Here is a 6,000-nt window from a genome sequence, read left to right as displayed (position 1 = left end):
AAAGTTTTCACAGTATCTCTAGCATGCTCAAAGCATGTTTTCTATCATTTAAGCAACTAGATGTGGCTTTTTAAGCAGCGTTTTTTGGAATGCAAAGAATGTAAGTCCCAGGGAGATGTTTCTGCTCAACCTATCACCACAAATGACTTTTGCATGACTTCTTCCCGATTCCTCTGCAGAATCCACTGACCTCTCTTTTTTTATTGCCTCTGCATGCTGTGCCCTCCAGGGCTGCAGATCTGGACAAAATGTGAATGAGCGATTGATGGGAAGCTGTAGACTCAAACCTGAGTGCCCAGTCATCTAGGGCTGCTCAATTATGGCAAAAATGATAATCACGATTATTTTCACTGAAATTGAGATCTCGATTATTTGACGATATTTATTTAACAATAACAATGTATTGAATAATGACTTTAAAGATTGTCAAAAAATAATATAAAATAGTGTGCAAATACTTTTTAGTTTTCTTCATTACACTTTAGCAACACAGCCGTGACTGATAAGTAGGTCAGGCTTAAAAAGATAGGAAGTGTCTATTAACACAGATCAAAAAAGATATAGATGAATGAAACGAGGAATGCAGTCTTTATTGCCTGCTGACGTTTAATAATTTGTGACATTTTTAATGTATATTAATGAGTAACCCAAAAATAGAAGATAAAATAAATAAAAATATTTTTCTCGGAGATAACAAGCCATAGTAGGATAAAGGTTCTACAATATTAGAGAGAAAATATCATCTCACTATCAGAGATGACCCCCTATAAACAAGCACTTGGGGGGGCAGCCTTGCAATATGACTGTTTAGAGGTTTGACGAAAGACTAACAAGCAGAGGGAGGAAGAACCAGAGTTTAAAATGAATTACTAATGATTAAATCCAGCAGCGGGGTATAAACACTCAGTTCATCATCGTATGCCCTCCAGCAATCTAGGCCTATTGTACTGTAACTGCCACCTGATCCAGCCCTAGCTATAAGCTTTATCAAAAAGGAAACTTTTAAGCCTAATATTTAAAGTAGAGAGGATGTCCTAGGAACCACAAGTAAGTCTGCAGTCTGAGAGCGGAGAGCACTGTTGGGAAGATATGGTGCTTAACGCCTAGTGTATGATATTTAATACAAACAGTTTTTCAAGAGTTTTTGAGACTTTTACATCACCAGTATGATCGCCCCCTCCTCCCCCGGAAAATCTAAATAAATTGCACAATACATTTTTAAGCTTTTTTTAAAAAAAGAAAAATAACACATGTGGCAGTTACAAATTAAAAATCTTATATGGAAATTAAAATGTAATTAACTTTTTAAACAAATTTTTCAAATGGTTCAAAAACATCCTCCATTTAAAAAACATAAAGATTTCTGGCAATTATTTCATAGTTCAGGCTTTAAATGGTTATGATATGGTGGAGCCTGATTATGTATGTGAAGAGAAGAACTTTAAATACAATTCTTGATGCAACAGGTAGCCAGTAAAACAAGCTAACATAGCAGAAATATGCTCTCTCTTTCTAGTCTTTGTCGGTACGCTCATTGCATCATTCTGCGTTCAACTGAAGGCTTTTAAAGAAACTTTTAAAACAGCCTTAAGGACATGACAACCTGTCACATTCTTAAGAAATGTCCTTAAAAACAAATCAAGGAAAGACCTGACACAGGATCTGAGAGATGCATCTGACCCTGCATCTCTCAGATCCTGTGTCAGGATCTGAGAGATGCAGCTATGGATCAACTATTAAGTTGATCCATCAACTATTAAGTTGATCCATCAACTATTAAGAGAGGCCACATTCGAAGTGATCTCAGAAGAAAGGTGACTATCAAGAAGACAAGAAAGAAAACTAGGGAGAAAAGGCCAAATTACACACGAAATGGACTGAAAGACAGGAGTAACAAGTTTAATGGAGTGATTAATCCAAATTTGACATTTTTGGTTGAAATCAGGAGAGAACTACAACAGTGAACATCTATTAATTTTGTGGAGGCCAGTTGTGTTGGTAACATTATCAAAATTTATGGAATTACTACTTAAAAAATACAGTCAGATTTTGATCCACCAACTAATATCTTGGAAATGCCTAATTAGTAACAGATTAATTAAAAGCAAATTAAAATGAACCTAAACAAACTGTCAGTGCAGTAAAAAGTATATCTTGATAGAAAAGGCAGTGAAACACAAGGCAGAGCCAACATCCAAAGAAGAGTTTTAGGATGTCTTTCAAGATGCCTGGAAAACTAAAAGAAATTGGAAGAAATTAGGACGTGTCAAAGAATGGTCATACTAAATATCGACTTTCAAGCTATAGGACAAGCAAAGAAAGAGAGAGCTAAGGTCGAGACAGAAGAATGGACGGTGATATGAAACGCATTCATGTGTATTGATTGTGTTGCACCCATTAAAAGTGATTGCTATTTGCTGAACAAAGCAATCCACATTCAATAGTTTCCTCTATTACATGGGTCGTGGAGCAGCATTGATTGTAACAACAAAAACAACATCCTTATTTAAACCTTTCTAACTCGCTAAGGATGAAAAGCTTAATGATGAGAATATTGAATTTCTCTGAGAAAATCATCTCATATGAGGTTCTAGCAGATGCTGAAGAATGTGCATTTGCGGTGAGAAGATTGTGTAGCTGTGTTTGAAGGTTTTGCATTTTGTCTAAAATTATCCAAAACCTATAATTATAAAAGAAACATTTAACTTACCAATTCTACTTTTTCAATTCATATAGTGCTGAATCATAAGAAGTCACCTCAATGCATTCAAGACCCTGCAATAATAATTATTACAATAAAGTTGGTCAGTCCATTACCTTAAACCAGATTAAAAGAAATTCTTAAATGATGTGTTTGTACTTAAATATTTGAGGACAATAATTGTCCTGGTCACAACTTCCATGCTCTAGTCAAGTGAAAATGTGTTTAACTTGTAATTGTTTAAATGTGTTTGAATTGGTTAAAACCAAATGTTAGATCAGCCTTTGTAGGCTTTAGGTTTGTGTTCTTACCAGAGGATGTTATGGTATCATTTTGTTGTATATTAGACATTGTGAGCATGCTGGCATGCTAAAATTAGCACTGAGCTCGGAGCGCTAAGATGTGATGTAGCCTCAGAGTGGTGCTTCTTGTTTATTTTACATTTTGCTGCCAGTCCAGTTGTCAATATTGAATTTTCTGTGAAATTGTTACTATTTCAACTGAGATAAGGAAGGAAAATAGGCAGGTTTTGTCACCCCAATGCATTGAATACTGTGGTTCTGTCAGACACCGCTGCCATTGCTGAGATATGAACAACCTGTCCCTTGCTGGAAATATTAGATGATTGCACTCTCTTTTTACTTTCCCTTTAACTGAGTTGTTAGGTTTTGACACCAAAGCTGTTGGCAAAGTTTAGCAAAGGATTGTGGCTTTTATAAGATTAACCTTGCATGTTAAAAAAGTGACACTTTACAGCCTTCTAAAAGTAACATGAAGTGGCCAAGTGTGCATGCGTTTGCATTAGGATTGAAACCTGTCTCCCTATTATTTTTCCATAAATACATCGTATTTATCACAGATGCATAAGTGAGAAATGCCAGTGGCTTTCACAAAACAGTCAATGTATAAAGTATACAAACACAGAAGCTAAACAAGTGTTTAGGATGGTTAGACAGCAGGTCAGGCACCAAGCACCACAGGCAATGTTCACCACCAACAGGTATGAAGCTGTAATGAGAAACTGTGGATATCGGCCATCCAGGTGAGTATTCTGCTAGTTAAAGTCCTTTCTTTCCAAGGAGGAGTCTGAGCGAGAACTCCAAATAGGCAGCTAGAATCAAATCCAATGCAGGATACTGGGAAGGGAGACAAAGAAACAGAATAAGTATCTAAGAACTGAATACAAAACACTCTCTGATTGAAAGCCTGATGTTGCCACTTGAAGAAGCTAGATCGATCTGGTAAAGAGTGGATGAATGAATCATTCCTTAAATACACAGCGGTGATTTGGAGATACCAGAAAGTCCACGGAGGTGGATCAACCAGCGGCTGATCGAAAGGCCTGCCTCCGGGCGGGACCTCAGAAGAGCAGGGAGGATCTTGCACCTGAAAGGAGATAGAAGAGAACTTGAGAAAGAGATACATGTAAAAAAGGAAGAGGAAGTGAGCACTGCCAGGCCATGACACCTATATGCTTGTGATAATCTTTATAGTTACAACAAATGTGTTTTCAAATCCTCTTTCTAAATCCAACATTATGAAAAAACAGCCATAAAACTCACAATTTCTTAAATGTTCAAGGAACAAAACTGTGTCGTGCAGTAGTTTAACATTAAAGTTATTTATGAACTGCCTGAAGTTCATTCATTCCCAGAGAAGTCTGTAAATATCATTGTAAAAGGATTAAAGTGGGCAATGTTGTTTTGGTATTTCTTACCTTGTGCATGAGATGTGTTTATACATCCATGTTAGCACTCATAAGCGCAGACAGGCATACTAATTGGGACGTGAATATTTTACATGCTTTTTTGTGTAGCTGTCATTTATTTTTGTATAAATACATGCATGTGCATAGTAGGTTAAAGCTATTAGAGCACTTACTGGACCTCTACATAAACCCCAAAGCTATGGAATTTCATATATTATCAGCCCATTACAGAAATCAGTGTAGAGTAGCTGTCTCCTCTCAGAATGGAGACAGCATATGAGAATTTCATTAGCTCTTTCATAATCTATCATGTCCTTTGGCAGCAAGGAAAGGCCATGCTTATCGGCTATGTGTTCTGTCTGCCGTCCAGAAGACACAGGTTCCTAATTTGTTACTGCCAGGATGGACTTCACCAAGGAAACAAAGTTTTAAATATGGTCCGATAGCACTTTAAGTAAAAATAAATTCTTTTTTATTTTCTCATTAGCTGTGTGGAGCAAAATTTCCCACTGGAAAATTATAAATACAGTGTATATTGTGTCTGTCTTCATTGATTAGCCTCATCATAATGAGGTAAATGTCTGGTAAATATAAAGTCTCTAGTACTGTAGAGAGGTAATACCCACTTAGTTTTCATCACGAATCAATATAAAAAAACATAAAAAGGATATTCAAGTTAATGCTGCAATAGAATGACTGCTGCAAAAATTTCTTAAGGTTAATGAAGTATAGAATATTGCATGTAATGATTTAATGTAACTAAACAAATAGAGATCATAAAATGGCTTGTAAATAGTTACTGGCAAGCAGCGGGGGTGTTGTAAAGAAAGCATCTGTTGCGGCTAATATGTTGCAACTTGGCGTCTTGTTGTTGTCACAAAGTAATGAAACTTGTAATTACTGAAAATAGACACAACTAAAATGTAACACGTTTAAACACCTCTCTTAATGGTTTTACTTTTTTTTTTTGTAGGAAATATTCTTGGCACAATTTACTCTTCTGTTAGGCACCTGACTTCAAAGTATGTCCCTTCCAACAAGTGCTCTAAAAACACCAAAAAGGCTCCACTGCACTGAATGATCACTTCTAAAGGAGAAATCAATAAGCTTTGTCTCATTTGTCACTTCTTCTCCTTTTTCCACCCTCCCCTCTCCATTTACCTCTCTCCCTCGACTAATGGAGTGATGATTTGGAAAGTATTATGAGGCTCAAAATCGGCTCAGTGAGCTCCACACAACTGCATGGCCAGCTCTTTGATGGATATCCCTGTTCTGATTGCCTTTGCTCAGTGCCATAAAAGGAATCTTTTAGCAGTGCCCCTTACAAGTCTAAGAGACTGATGCTGAGATCAGGCTTTCAGGCTACTGTAGGGGTATCAGCAACTGGATAATGAAACTCCCTTGCAGACAAACATGCATGCATGTTCTCAAGAAAGTGCGCATGCACGTACACAATAAACTCAACTGTTTCAAGACTCATCAGCTTCTCTCTCTCAATTGCTAGGTCTGGAGGTGGGGATGGATATTGTGCTGTGCTACAGGACAAGAAGGAGAGATTGGAATAGGAGCGAGTTTGAAAGAGTAATTTCAC

Source organism: Neolamprologus multifasciatus, chromosome 13 (assembly GCF_963576455.1).
Source record: "Neolamprologus multifasciatus chromosome 13, fNeoMul1.2, whole genome shotgun sequence".
Taxonomy (NCBI): Eukaryota; Metazoa; Chordata; class Actinopteri; order Cichliformes; family Cichlidae; genus Neolamprologus; species Neolamprologus multifasciatus.
The sequence above is the reverse complement of the archived record's forward strand: the minus strand, read 5'-3'. Positions refer to the sequence as shown.